The 16,032-nt window shown below is 41.6% G+C and overlaps 1 protein-coding gene across 1 annotated transcript in view; it reads right to left on the minus strand.

The window, feature by feature from the left end:
• Positions 1 to 3,661: 3,661 nt before the first annotated feature.
• The window catches only part of LOC309703657 (uncharacterized protein), a 196,702-nt gene continuing 184,331 nt past the window's right edge, over positions 3,662 to 16,032 (minus strand). Inside the window, exon 2 of the mRNA XM_082528599.1 lies at positions 3,662 to 3,695. The gene's annotated coding sequence lies outside the window, so the exon portion shown is untranslated. The remainder of the gene's footprint in view (positions 3,696 to 16,032) is intronic.

Consider the following 16,032-nt stretch of genomic DNA (forward strand, 5'->3'; position numbering starts at 1 on the left):
AATTTCACACACAAAAAAAGCTACAAAATTCACCACACTGGGAAGGGTGAACTGGGTTGCCCGGCCCTGGCCACGAGGTGTCCCTTATTTATTTTTCAGGGAGTTGGCAACCCTAAACTGAACTCTCAAACACACAAACAAACCCATTAAACACCTGTAACTCTATCAATGTCGTACTGTTAAAGAACACTTTACTGTCTAAGGGATTAACAACTTCATTTTAAAAATCGTGCAGGCAGCTATTCAAATTAGTCACACCGTGGGATGTAAGGAGCTCTCTGATTCTCCAAAAGTTGATTCTGTTCATCTGGACGTAGCGTTTTTCTGGGAGAAACATTTCATCATCATGCAGGTGACGTCTTCAGTCTCAGCTGACTGCAGGTTCCCCCAATCTTATAAACAGTAAATTTGCATAATGACTGAAACCAGCCCACTGCAGGAACAATGGGCTGGGAGGTCAGTTCCTTAATCATAATTATGCAAATTCTCATGACCATTGATCAACAACCACTGATCAAAGACCACTGATCAATGGCCATGAGTCCCATTCACAGAGAGTTGGGGAATGGCTGCAATCACAGCATTGTAAGATGGCGAAAGATGTACTCTTAGGTCCCCTCCTCGATTCAGAGATGGTCTAATTGTTATTTACTAACTGATCTTAAATGACTGTTCAGCACAGAAATGAAGCCCAACAATCATGTTTTACAGTCCCGTGGTCTCAGCCTCAGATACTCATCAAATCAAAGTGATGTCATGACAAAAATGAACGACCAACAAAACATTTTTCTCCTTCATTTCTGTCACACAAAGCTGTATGTAACATTTCTCGCGGTTAGTATCATGGTTGCTAGGCAACCTGAACAGCGCGACGAAGGCTAGACCGTCCCATTTCACAAGCCTCCCACTTCCGCACTTATCCTACTTATAGTACGTGTACATAGTACATGTAGTGCGCGTACTTCAAGCGTGCAGACCCTGAATTGGGACACAGCCACAGTATCCAGGAGGCTCCTTCCAGCTCACCTGTCCCCTGACACCAAAAACAAGTACACACAGCCAGCTGTCAATAACTCTGCCAACTTCCTGTTTCCTCCTGCAGAGCCCGCCCATCAAGGAATCTACAGCTGTGTTTATCAAGTCCACGTTTCATCTCATAAGTTGTCCTCTGAGAGCCACCTGCTGTCTGTCTGAGGTAAGAAGAAGCAGTAGATGATGAGATCATGGGAATATTGAACAGTGTTGTAGAGCAACAACAACAACAACAACAACTAGCAACTCTTCTCTGCAGCCTGATATCACAACAAAGCATGCAAAATACACCCGAGTCCATCATGTCAATATCACGCTTTGCTTCTCCAAACTGTGAATTGACAAGCATGCAGAAGATGCACTAGACGATATATTCAATGCCAAGAAGTCAGCAGTGTCCAAAGAACGTATGAAGCACATTCCAATGTCCTTCTATGCCAGAAATTGTTAAGCTAGGCAGCTAATATATATTTACATGTAAATGTGTTCATGCCTTTCCAGAGATTATTTTCTCTGTTATAATTATTCTTTCTTTGAAATGAAATATCTCCATCTGCTGTTACTGCAACCTACTGCAGAGCATCAGCTTGCACCACACAACTTTTGAACCCTTTGGCTCCTGCTCGCAGAGCTGCTTCTTATGTGAAAATCAGTCGACACCTTTGTAGCTGAGAATGAAGCGTTCAGCCTGTTTGGACCTTCATAGAGAAGTGATGCAGTCAGTCTGATCTGTGCGCTGTCATGTCTCTGCAGCCTCACCACAGACGGGAAGACGCTCAGCTGGTGGAGTGTAACCTCGGCATTGGTGCAGTGAAGAGGGAGGAGTTTAGGGAGGAGATTACTCGATATTTAGAGTATTTGTCATGTTCCCCCTCCACTGTGTGGATTCCTGCCTGGCTTAAACTTCGACTGCTCTGCTCATTAAACTCTGTAACACTAAACCCACCTCTGACTACGAGTCTTCCTATAAACCAACAGACAGAGGAACAGGTCTGAGGTGAAACTAACACTGATTCACTGTCAGAACAAAGTTTGTTTAAGTTGAAGACATATTTCTCTTATTAAAGTTCTGGTTTGGTCTTTATTGAATGTTGATGTTCAGTTAACATGATATTTCCCTTTGTCCAAACACCTGCACTAAGATCAGTTTTCTCTGAGTCAATGGATGCATTCCATTGAAACACCATGTTTCAAACTACCAGCTAAGTTTTTACCTGTTGATTTACAAAAGCACTCTAAACATTATGAGACACTTGAACTGATGAGAGTGTGGTTAAAGTCCTCTGTAATCACTTGGTGAGGTTGCCGTGCTTCAGCCTTCAGGATTATTATAAATTAATGTTTACTGGAGGCAAACTGGATAGATGGAGGGAATTTTACTGCAGTCACAGAAATCCTAAACAGGAAGGACAAAGTGGAGATTACTCCAAGATGTGACAGTTATGGAGTGTATGCACTTATAAACTCAATCGATATTTAGTACTTAAGTATTGAGTAGGTGTATTTTTTTATTTCTCATCTCTCTGTCCATAATGTAAAAGAGAGTCTGACTTAGAAAACAGACTGAGGCCTGAAGTTGTTCGATTGTTGAGGGTTTTTTTGCAGAATATCAGGTGAAAACTATCTGAACTTCATGCTCCTGTAGGCCTAAATCCAGCCAGACACTAGTGTTGTTGTTGCTTTACATTGTAAGGTAAAGACCCTACAATAAGAATGAAACCCCCAAAAGTCACATGACACCCTGTTACCAAGCACTTTGACATCAGTGGGAAGGAAAACCCTTTTAAAAGGAAGGAACATTTGGTAGAACCAGGGGCGGCCATGGGGGGAAAAAACATGCTGTGGAAGAGATGAATAGCAAGTATGATTCCATGCAGAGAGGTCTATTAACACATAGTGACTGAAGAAGAAACACCCAGTGCATCATGGGAATCCCCCAGCAGCCTACGTCTATTGCAGCATAAGTAAGGGAGGATTCAGGGTCACCTGGTCCAGCCCTAACTATATGCTTTAGCAAAAAGGAAAGTTTGAAGCCTAATCTTGAAAGTAGAGATAGTGATTTTTAGGAATTCAGCCACAGACTGTTGCAGGCTTTGACTGATTACTGTGTGGACTCTCCACATTAATGTCAACCGTCTAATGCACAATAAAAACAGTCAAATAACTAAAGCAGTTCAGCTTTCAGAATATTAAAATACATTTTACAGTAGTGCCATCTTTCTTTCCATTTACTTATATTTTCTTAAACACTCACTCATCCATGTGACGTCGTCACACTGAAGTTATATCTATATATACTCATTATATCTGAGTTCAGCTTTCCAGTAGATCCAGCTGCTCAGTGAGTCTTACTCCTTTACACACTCTGGGTTATTTTTGCATCATGTAATACATATGTGTATGTTATGTGTCTCTTTGTGCTTAGTTTGTGTGGTTTTTCTTTTGTTCAAGGTTCAAGGCTCTTTATTTGTCACATGCATAGTTATACAAGTATAACACACAGTGAAATGTGGCCTGACACGCTTCTCGACATGTGCAAAAATTGGGGGGGGGGGGGGGGGGGGGGTGTAGAGGAAGAACATATGTGTATATATATATATATATATATATATATATATATATATATACACATATATATATATATATATATAAATAAAAATAAACTACAATACAATGATCATTTCCGTAATCGAGTATTCCACTGATTATTCTAGCAATTAATTGAGTAATGGTATGAGAAAAACTTTGTCTTATTAACGTTTCAAAACCGGTCGGAGCGGGCACACTCTGTTTGGTGTGACTATTTTTAAATCCCTGTAGAACTGGAACCACGTAAGGTAGCACAATAATTATTTTTTTTTCCATATGAAACATAAGAAACCGGAGGAGTTGTACTTACATCTTGTGCCATCAGCTTGTCCTCGGTCACGGTTTCCTTCCACATATAGCTTTGCAAAAATTGCATAAAAAGCGCTTGCAGGAACAAAAATATAATATTCCATATGTATATACACGCACACACACATATGCATAAGTATATGCATGTTTGGTATACATATTTAGTAATGTGCATACAATCTTATATTTGTACATATTTTAATTCTTGCAGTTCTTATATTCCCGTTTCTTATGTTTCTTGTATTTTGCACACCTCTGTTGCCTGTGAAGCTTGCACACAAGAATTTCCCTCACATGTGCTGTACCATGTACCAGTGTGCCGTGACAATAATATTGATTGATTTGATTTTGATTTGAACACAAGACAAAGACACAAGGAGAACCTCATGAACAAGGAAGTAAACGATGAAATGACTGAGATCAGAAGAATGTCATGCAGATGTCATACAAACAACAACACTAGACACTCAGAAAGAAACAAATCACCTGACGTTATGAAACAGCTCAAAATGGACCATAGTTAGACATCCAAAAATAACTTTTTATCAACTGCAGAACACCACTATGTATTATACACATTCACGCCCCTAACAAACCAGCCTCTCTGAAACTGTTTTAAGACCTATGTTATTAATGGTTGACAGCATGTCAAAATGCTTCTAACTGCTGATATTTTTTGCCTTTTTGGTGGCTCCATAATGTGCTTATAATGTTCCTGCAAGTGGGTGATCATCCCCAGATTCACCTCAGATCCAGTTCATGCAAAAAATAAATCCCTGTGTCTTTTCAACAGTTTGAATCACACAATGAGGCAGTGATGTCATTTCAGAGAAACAAGGACTCGTTTATCTTTGGTGACGTGATATTCTGAAGAATGATATGGGCCTTAACACAGGCTTCGTTTGGACACGCCCCCTGTGCTCAACACAGGAGATAAATTTCATCATTTCATGAACTGAAGCTATTTCCATATATACTGTGAAAGATGTAGTGTGTACCTGTAAAACCAGGTAGCTTTGGTATGCATGTGTTGGATGCACCTTTGCTGTGACTGGCTTGATGCGAGCTGTAGAAACGCATCATGTTGACTTTAATGTTGACTGGTTCAACCTTTAGGTGGCGCTGTTTCTATTTGTTCCTGTGAAAGCTGTAACAGTGACAGACTTGGTTAAATGAAGGTGTATAAGTCATGTAGATTCTTGCATTTACACAGTGGTTTATTCGGGATAAGATAATAAGAATAAGATACTGTACACCATAGAAAAGAGTGAAATACAAAACAACAGAATAAAATATGGTATGACATCTTCAATGAATGTGGAGAAACAGAAGTTACCTTGGAATATATATAATGACTTGTGAAAGGGAAACAGTGAATATAGACTTACACAGAAGGTCGAGCCTTTATCTTACAGTGTGACTGAAGTGCATCTACATTTTATTGCCTCTCTCTCTCTCCCTCTCTCATTTTCTCACCTTTCCAGCTTGTTGTCGTTGTAGCAGCTGCTCTCTCACTCGTCTGCCTCCCTCCTGCTTCTTGGTGTGTCTGTGTGTACATGTTTACTTATGTCTGTGGGGACCAAAAATTGGAATTTTACTATATTTCTGGGGATCAACTCCAGGGTTCCTGTGTTGTTGACCCAGTGTTTTCAGTTTGTTCATGTTCTGTGTGCTTCCTTCTAATGACTATTTAGTGTGGACTCTCTGACATTACCACACATCGCACAGAAAAAATGAGAGAAGACTTCCTGGCTCCCAGACAAGCTGTTCACTCCAAAGCGCCGACTCCTAGAGCATTTTCATTCTCGCCCAATTATAGGCTGACTCATGATCAGCCCATACCAGGAAAAAAAACAAACACGCAGACAATTGTCTGCCCAGCCCAGGCAGTAAAACAAGTGGTACTGGCCCATTTTTTTAGAAGTGTTGCTGTAAACAAATTCAACATAGCAAACAGACTGGCCACTTGACCTGGTAAACTCTCTATATGTGAAGCATATTTAAGACTTAAAATAATTTTCTAAAAGGATCCCAGCACAGCTAAATACCAAAGCAACATAGTCACCTGTAAGCTCATCCATCTGTTATGTTATTCTGTCATACCACATTAACAACATTATGTTCTTGAGTAGTATGTCACGCAAAGTTATTAAGGGCTAGGTTTATTGCAATGGGTGTTACTGACTGACGCGCAGAAGAAATAGTTCTTTATGGAAAAAAAAAAAAAAACACAAAGAAAGAACAATACAGTATCCACATCTGAACCAAAGAGTAAAACAGTGAAATGTGGATTATTATTAAATATTAGGTCTCTCTCCTCCAAGTCTCTGTTAGTACATGACTTAATAATTGATCAACAAATTGATTTACTCTGCCTTACAGAAACCTGGTTGCAGCAGGATGATTATGTTAGTTTAAATGAATCAACACCCCCGAGTCATTCTAACTACCAGAAACCTCGAAGCACAGGCCGAGGGGGAGGTGTGGCAGCAATTTTTCACACCAGCCTATTAATTCATGAAAGACCAAGACAGACTTTTAATTCATTTGATAACATTTACATTTACAATAATCGATTACAATAATACAATAATCGAGAGCAGACTTTATCACAGTAGACTCTGGATACTGTAGCTCCTGTGAAAACCAAGGTCTCTAATCAGAAGTACCTGACTCCGTGGTATAATTCTCAAACACGTAGCCTAAAGCAGATGACTCGTAATCTGGAGAGGAAATGGCGTGTCACAAATTTAGAGGATCATCATTTAGCCTGGAGAAATAGTTTGCTGCTTTATAAGAAAGCCCTCCGCAAAGCCAGAACATCTTACTATTCATCACTGATTGAAGAAAATAAGAACAACCCCAGGTTTCTCTTCAGCACTGTAGCCAGGCTGACAAAAAGTCAGAGCTCTTTTGAGCCAACCATCCCTTTAACGTTAACTAGTAATGACGTCATGAACTTCTTCACAAATAAAATTTTTATCATTAGAGAAAAAATTACCAATAATCATCCCACAGATGTAATATTATCTACAGCTACTCTTAGTACCATTGATGTTAAGTTAGACTCTTTTTCTCCAATTGATCTTTCTGAGTAAACTTCAATAATTACTTCCTCCAAGCCATCAACGTGTCTTTTAGACCCCATTCCTACAAACTAGTGATGGGTCGTTCGCGAACGAAATGGCTCTTAGAGCCGGCTCTTTGACGTGAACGACGCGAGCCGGCTCCTTATCGCGAGCCGTCACGTGGGTTTTTTTTTTTCTTTCTCTCACCCTCTCTCTCTCTCGCACTTTTTTTCCGCTTCACTCTGCACGTGAGCCTTGTGCTTTATGCTGGGCAGAGGGGGGAGGGGCGGTAGTTACACTCAGTAGCACAGGAACAGAGCCAGAGGGAGAGACAGAGAAAGAGAGCCAGGGACAACAACGTCACATGAGAAAGGTATAGTAATCATCCACAACTATTTTCGGTTGCAGATGATAAAGGATTCAGAAAGTTTATTCATGCAGGTCCATATGACAGAGAATGTGCATCTTCTTTTTGTTTTCATATTATAATTTATATTTAATTGTGTTTTGTTTTGCAGTGTTTTGTGTTGTTTCACTTTAAATTTGTAAAAGGAAAAAGCTGAAAATTTAAATAGTTAAAAGTTGAAATGTGAATAGTTGATTTTTGTATTATATGATTTATTTATTACATTTTATGTGGGGTGAATAAATAAAAGTATATTTACAGTGGTCCCTAGAGACAAAGCACATACAAACTTCAAATCACGTACAAACTCCAAAACACGTAAAAACACGTACAAACTCCGAAGCATATAAAAACTCAGAAGCACATAAAAACTCAAAACACTTACAAAAGACAACAGAAGTGCTCCAGGATGCTGGGCGCAGTGTTGATCTTTTGTTATCTTGTGGCTACACAAGCCAGCAAGTACCAACGACCGGATTTGGTGTGTGATAGTAACAGGTAGATGAACTTTTTTTTAAAATTATTTGAATATATTTGAGTGCCTGTGTATAAATACACAAACAATACACACATGCTTTCAATTGTGTAATTTAAGTGATCTAGTAGCTCTGCTTTGGAAGTTCAGTTCATGCTAGAAATGTGTTTTGGAGTTTGTATGTGTTTTGTCTCTAGGGGCCACCGCATATATTTATATATAAACATATACAAATAAAACCACTTTTTTTTACGTTAGTAATTCCTTTTGTGCATAGTTTTATATTATTGTGAATAATAAATAAATTAAAGCAACAAAACAACCTGAAGAGCCGGTTCGGAGCCGAAAGAGCCGGCTCTTTTTAGTGAGCCGAGCCGAAAGAGCCGGATCTCTAAAAAGAGCCGGAAATCCCATCACTACTACAAACTCAGGTACCAGTGTGGTTAAGATGATTTCTCAACATTGATTTTGAATTAATAAAGAAATCTTATTGAAGTTCTAAGAGATGTGTCTAATGAACAGGTGACTGGTTTGGTTGGTTATGGAGAAAACAACAAAACTTATTTTTTATTGTTAAACATCTATTTAGAGTAAATTTGTTTTGTTTTAGATAAATAAATGTTGAAATATCTTTTGAATTAGTTAAATGTCAGAATAAAAAGAGGGAGCTGTCTAGTGTAATCACTTTCATCAAATGTAGGAGCACATGTACACTAAGTTTATTGTTAATTAATAAGAAACTCCAGACGATTCCATTCTGAGCTGAAGAAGCTTCTGATAGGTTAGTAGAGTCCATGTGAGTAAACTGGTGGCACAGCTGTGGATGCATATAAGGCAAAACACAGAGCCTGTTTCTGTGACATGGGAACATCAGGAGAGAGGAGCAGAGAGGGAGAGGGAGGAGCAGAGAGGGAGGAGCAGAGAGGGAGGAGCAGAGAGGGAGGAGCAGAGAGAGAGGGAGGAACAGAGAGAGAGGGAGGAACAGAGAGGGAGAGAGAGGGAGGAGCAGAGAGGGAGGAGCAGAGAGAGAGGGAGGAACAGAGAGGGAGAGAGGGGAGCAGAGAGGGAGAGAGGGGAGCAGAGAGGGAGGAGCAGAGAGGGAGAGAGAGAAGCAGAGAGGGAGAGAGAGAAGCAGAGAGGGAGGAGCAGAGAGGGAGAGAGAGGAGCAGAGAGGGAGGAGCAGAGAGGGAGAGAGAGGAGCAGAGAGGGAGAGAGAGGAGCAGAGAGGGGGAGAGAGGAGCAGAGGGGGGAGAGAGATTGAGGACAGAACAGAGATGAACAAGAGCAGGTGAGACACACATGTTCGTCACATGGTTGTTTACCAAAACTCATCAGAACATGTATCCAGTACCTAGTGTTTCTTTTTAGGTTTGTTACTTTTCAAATTCTATATTTATTAAGTTCTGCAGGCTTATGAAGGCTAAATAATTATTATTATTAGAGCCGAAACCTGGAGAGGTTCAGGGAGAGGAACAATGGGTACGGCTAATTCTCGAGCTAGCGATTCATCCAAAAAACTCTGCTCAGCTCCAGAGTCAATCAGTGCGCTACACGGGTGAGTAAGGGAATGAAAAATCAGCTTAGCCGGACAACTGAGATGGGGAACAGAGTTAGCCGTAGCACCCGCCAGTATCCCCACAGCTACTGGCGGGCGGAGTCTTTTACTCGCTTCGGACAGGTATCAGCCCAGTGTCCCCTTTTCCCACACACGAAGCACTCACCCGTGCGCTGTCTTCTCCTCCGATGGGAAGCACCGAATCGAGCCCGGCCCAACTGCATCGGCTGTTCCTCATCCTCGACAGGGTCTTCTTCTTCCTCTCGCCAGTGAGAAGGAAGCAACCCGGTAGGCGCATCGGCGCCCCCTGCCGGCCGTCGTCCTTCACCTGCCCGTCTCCCAAACTCTCTCATATGATTATCCAGTTGAATGCACATATTAATCAAAGCGCTAAGGGGCTTAGGTAGCTCTTTCGTAGCTAACTCACGTTTGAGTTCTTCGTTTAGGCAGTTCAGGAAGGCTCCGCGGAGAGCGTTCTCCGCCTAGCCCGTCTCCTCGGCTAGGATCCAAAAGTCAATGGAGAAATCCGCGACACTCCTACGTCCCTGCTTTAGGGTAAACAAACGATTAGCAGCGCCATCTGCATCCGTTCCTTTATCAAACACACAGCGGAACTTAGTCAGAAAATCCGAGTAGGAGATATTCGGTTGAATATTTAAAACGGCTTGTGCCCATTGCAGCGCCCGGCCAGTCATCAATTCCACCATAAGCGTGATCTTCGCACAATCTGAGCCGTAAGCCTGTGTCTGTTGTCTGAAAATCAATGAACATTGCATCAGAAAGCCTCGGCTCTTTGTTATATCTCCATCAAACTTCTCCGGAACCGGTAATGTATGTTCTCGCCTAGGTGGAGGTGGTGGAGACGAAGGAGGTAATGGGCAAGCTGCAGCCACACTTACTGATGGAGTGGGTTGTGGAACTGTAGCTGAGGTGCCAGGCGTGGTGAGTAACACACCTTGAATGTTTGCAAGCACCTGTCGCATCGCTGTTTGTTCCGTCATGATGTGTTTCATCATGCTCTCATGGCGGCCCAAAACTTCGCCCTGAACAGAGAGCTCTCGCTGAACTGGGTTTGAGTCCGCCGAGTCCATGGCTGGCTGGAGTATTCTGTCACGGTGGTTAGAGAGTAGACTCAGGCGCGGAGCTCAGAAATAATGACAGTGCATTTATTTACAGTGCAGCAAGGTGACAACAGTTCAAATGTGCAACAATGGTGATAGTGCGTCCCTCCTTCCGTGTAAGCCCGTGCGTAGTAATGAGTGCCCGTCTCTCCTCCAGGTGCTTCCCTTGTGTCCGTGAATCCTCCGTCAATCCCTGGGTGAACACACACACACGACAGCAGAATGAGTATGACGATCAGACAGCACTACAATAACGTTAGCGACTCAACGACACTACCAGGCTTAGTGCAATACTCAAGCGCTGTCTGTCGCTCAGCCACACCATTAAGTAGCCCTGCTGAAGATGGAAGTTGATTGGCAGCAGCTGGTGGATTGACTGTAGGTGTGGTGTGCTCCAGGCGACAGCACCTCCGGGTCGAAGGTAGCCCGTTGCTAGGCTACCCCCCAACACATCACAGCGGAGCCGGAGGGGAAGACAGAGCGACAGGAGAGACACACACACACCGGCAGGTCGACCGGTCAGGGCGCCGTCAGATCCTGACAGCGACCTTAGTGTGTTAATACATTTTATTTGAAAGGTGCTTTCACATAAAATGTATTATTATTATTATTATTACAATCAGCTACAGAGCGACATTTTGTAAGAACTTTTTTCAAGACATTGAATCTTGAAACAAGAGAAAACTAGAGAATTTTAACTTGTTCCATTGGCAGATTTTTTTCACTTATTTCAAGCTAAAATATTTATTAGAATTCAAATTTAGACAGAAACAAAGTGAATAATATTATTTTATTATCACGTTGATGCAGCACATGGTTCAGTTAGCTTTGTATAAACACGTGTTAGAAATGTTCTTCAATCAGCTCTTTTTACTCTCATTTCACAGCCACTACTTTTTACTTTTACTTCAGTAAAGAAGTTGAAACAGTACTTGGAGTATTTTTAACAGTAGTACTTCTACTTCAGTACACACTGTGTGTACTTTTACCACCTGTGTCTGAGACCTCCTTCAGGGTCCACCTGAAGCTCTCAGTCTGCTGTGGAAAAAGGAAATCCAGGTGAGTTTCTCCTGATCACCTGAGGCCGTCATTACTGTGTGAACCCACACACCACTCCTCACTCCTCCCACCCGCTGCACACAGTCACTGAGTACAGACCGGCTGATTCCTGTAAAGGGAGAGGCAGGAAGAGGCGGAGCAACACCTGAAAAGCAAGAAGTTCAACATCATTTTGCAGAAGGGAAAGTGTGAGAGAGCAGCAGCAGAGCTGCAGTCGAGTCCTGTTTGTCTCTAAAAGAAGATTCACTGGAGTCCATCAGGTTTCTCTCAGCAACAGTGGTGAGTGCAGCTGATCACACTTCCTGGTTATTCATCACTTCCTGTTCCTCTTAGATTGATTCTGGATCTGATTGATCATAAGGATTACAGACGTGAAAACACCTATTTATTCTTTATTGATATAAAGCCTTTGATACTGTAAACCAGCAGATTTTGGTCAGTACTTCAAAAAGTCATTCACACATTTTACAAAGATTATCTGACTTAGTGTATCCTGTAAGAGTCACAGATGATCCTCAATCATTCAGAAAACAGTCGATGCTGCACTTTATAACTTTGTGTGGAAACATGAATCTCATTATTTAGACAGATGTGTTTGAATCATCCTGATAATCAGGCTTTAAACATGTCAGAGTTCCACACATCAGCTGTGATATTCAAGCTGACCTGGATCAAACATGTCATCAGACACAAACATAGATGATGCTGTTTAATCCCAAAGCTTATTTAAACAAACTGGAGGACAGAATTCCTCCTTAAATGTGATTTTGATCAAATCCACTGATCTCGTTTTCACACACAGGCTTTATCATGGTGGCTTCTTCTCTACTAACATCAATCTTTGATTTGGACAAACAAATTGTCACGTATAACTTTTAGTGAGATATCAGTTTGTAACATCTTGTTGTACATTTTCTGTCACATCGCCATTAATCACACAAAGTCTTCATGTTCCAACAGGTCGGAGTCATCATCATCATTTGTCACGGCTATGTATGCACCAACAGTGGACAATATTATGCCGTTAATCATGAGTTTTAGACATGGCAGTATACATGTTACAAAGACACAAAATAAAAGTAAAAATATCCCAACTCCAATGAGTGGTCTTTTTAGCACCTGTAGCCAGGAGCCAGTGTAAAGCCAAGAAAACCTGTTGCTTAGTTTGTGGCTGTGGTGCATTTTGTATAGCTTCTTTTCTTTTGTTTAGGAGTTTTCTTCCTTCGCCTGAGAGGGTGTGGCCTAAGTATGTTACTTCAGGTCTCCATAATTGGAGTTTATTCAGAGACACTTTGTGGCCTTGCTCAGCCAGGTGACGTAACACAGCCATAGTGTTCTGTTTACACCCTTCCTCTGTGTGGCCAGTCACTAAAATATCATCTACGTAAAGTAGAAACTGTCCTTCTGCTGGCAGGAGGCAGGACATCATTGATTTCTTTAAAGCTTCAGCATAGGGAGTGGGGCTGTTTTGAAATCCCTGAGGTAACCTAGTATAGGTGTATCTCTGTCCCTCAAATGTGAAGCCAAACAGATATTGTGAGTTAGGATGTAAAGGCACTGAGAAAAAGGCGTTTGATAAATCTATCACTGAGAACCATTGTTCTTTTGGAGTGACTTGATTCAGTATAGTGTGGGGATTTGCTACTACTTGTGGTATCATTTCCATAATTTCATTTATTGCTCGCAGATCATGTACCAAACGATACTTTCCAGTATTAGCTTTCTTGACTGGGAAGATTGGAGTATTACAGGTAGCAGAATTAGTTTTTATTAGAATTCCTGCTTTTTCCATATCTTTTATCACTGGCTTAATCCCTTCTATTGCTTCTTTAGATAAGGGGTATTGTGGTTTAATGGGCCTGTGGGATGAAACAGTCTGTACTATTACCGAGTCTGCGTTTTTTATTAATCCCACATCTGTTGGACCATCCGACCACAGTGTAGAAGGTGAACTTTTAAGTGCTGGCTCTTCTTCCAGTGAGAGAATTTCTCATTCTTGTGTGCTGTCGTGCAAATGAGTATTGGGTGTAGTTCTTATCACCCAGCCCAGTGCATACAGTGAGGCAAAAAAGTATTTAGTCAGCCACCGATTGTGCAAGTTCCCCCACCTAAAATGATGACAGAGGTCAGTAATTTGCACCAGAGGTACACTTCAACTGTGAGAGACAGAATGTGAAAAAAAAATCCATGAATCCACATGGTAGGATTTGTAAAGAATTTATTCGTAAATCAGGGTGGAAAATAAGTATTTGGTCAATAACAAAAATACAACTCAATACTTTGTAACATAACCTTTGTTGGCAATAACAGAGGTCAAACGTTTACTATAGGTCTTTACCAGGTTTGCACACACAGTAGCTGGTATTTTGGCCCATTCCTCCATGCAGATCTTCTCGAGAGCAGTGATGTTTTGGGGCTGTCGCCGAGCAACATGCACTTTCAACTCCCGCCACAGATTTTCTATGGGGTTGAGGTCTGGAGACTGGCTAGGCCACTCCAGGACTTTCAAATGCTTCTTACGGAGCCACTCCTTTGTTGCCCGGGCGGTGTGTTTTGGATCATTGTCATGTTGGAAGACCCAGCCTCGTTTCATCTTCAAAGTTCTCACTGATGGAAGGAGGTTTTGGCTCAAAATCTCACGATACATGGCCCCATTCATTCTGTCCTTAACACGGATCAGTCGTCCTGTCCCCTTGGCAGAAAAACAGCCCCATAGCATGATGTTTCCACCCCCATGCTTCACAGTAGGTATGGTGTTCTTGGGATGCAACTCAGTATTCTTCGTCCTCCAAACACGACGAGTTGAGTTTATAGCAAAAAGTTCTACTTTGGTTTCATCTGACCACATGACATTCTCCCAATCCTCTGCTGTATCATCCATGTGCTCTCTGGCAAACTTCAGACGGGCCTGGACATGCACTGGCTTCAGCAGCGGAACACGTCTGGCACTGCGGGATTTGATTCCCTGCCGTTGTAGTGTGTTACTGATGGTGACCTTTGTTACTTTGGTCCCAGCTCTCTGCAGGTCATTCACCAGGTCCCCCCGTGTGGTTCTGGGATCTTTGCTCACCGTTCTCATGATCATTTTGACCCCACGGGATGAGATCTTGCGTGGAGCCCCAGATCGTGGGAGATTATCAGTGGTCTTGTATGTCTTCCATTTTCTGATGATTGCTCCCACAGTTGATTTTTTCACACCAAGCTGCTTGCCTATTGTAGATTCACTCTTCCCAGTCTGGTGCAGGTCTACAATACTTTTCCTGGTGTCCTTCGAAAGCTCTTTGGTCTTGGCCATGGCGGAGTTTGGAGTCTGACTGTTTGAGGCTGTGGACAGGTGTCTTTTATACAGATGAAGAGTTCAAACAGGTGCCATTCATACAGGTAACGAGTGGGGGACAGAAAAGCGTCTTACAGAAGACGTTACAGGTCTGTGAGAGCCAGAGATTTTCCATGTTTGAGGTGACCAAATACTTATTTTCCACCCTGATTTACGAATAAATTCTTTACAAATCCTACCATGTGAATTCATGGATTTTCTTTTCACATTCTGTCTCTCACAGTTGAAGTGTACCTCTGGTGCAAATTACTGACCTCTGTCATCATTTTAAGTGGGGGAACTTGCACAATCGGTGGCTGACTAAATACTTTTTTGCCCCACTGTAACACCAGGATCCTTTTCTAAGCAGCTGACAGCTGGTAACTGTGCAGGGGCGGATCTAGCAAATTTTTGCCAGGGGGGCAGGTAGGGCATTAACAGGGAGAGGGGGGCACAAAGAAATACTTTTCTTTCTTATTCTCATTTAAATACCTAGCTTTTATTAAATAATTATCTAAATCTTACAACCAAAGTTTTTATCTGACGTAAAATGTATAGAAATCATACATATACCAACAAGACTGTACATCACTGTCACAACAGGGTTTGTTTTCATTCAAAGTCTTTATGGCTTTAATACCTGGTGGGCCGGTCTGTAGTCAAAATGCCCGATTTTCTGTCCCAGTCCAGCCCTGCAGGTTAATACTGGCAGTGTCACCATGCCAGCTGACTGTATTTCATCATCAGCCAGTGTTGTTCTTGATCAATATTACCAAAGTTTACCATAAGGCAGCATAGAAAGTATTTACTTGCTTTCAGGTTTTATTCAAATATTAGTCTTTTCAGTTGTTTCCCCACTTTTTCCTGTTTCAAAATCAAACACCAGTTTGTGAGAAGATTATCTTCTTTTTTTAACAGGCAGATAAAGTTTTGCATTGGCATTGGCTAATTTGTCAATTGTTTTTTACAAATGTTCATATTTTAATATTCAAAAATGTTTTTGCCCAAAACATATGTGCACTATATATCAGTAAAAATACTATGCAAATATTGCTGTCCTTGAATGCTGAGTAAACACTGACAAAGCACTGATTGTATCTCT

The sequence above is a fragment of the Aulonocara stuartgranti genome, assembly GCF_965226115.1.
Source record: "Aulonocara stuartgranti genome assembly, chromosome: 3".
NCBI lineage: Eukaryota > Metazoa > Chordata > Actinopteri > Cichliformes > Cichlidae > Aulonocara > Aulonocara stuartgranti.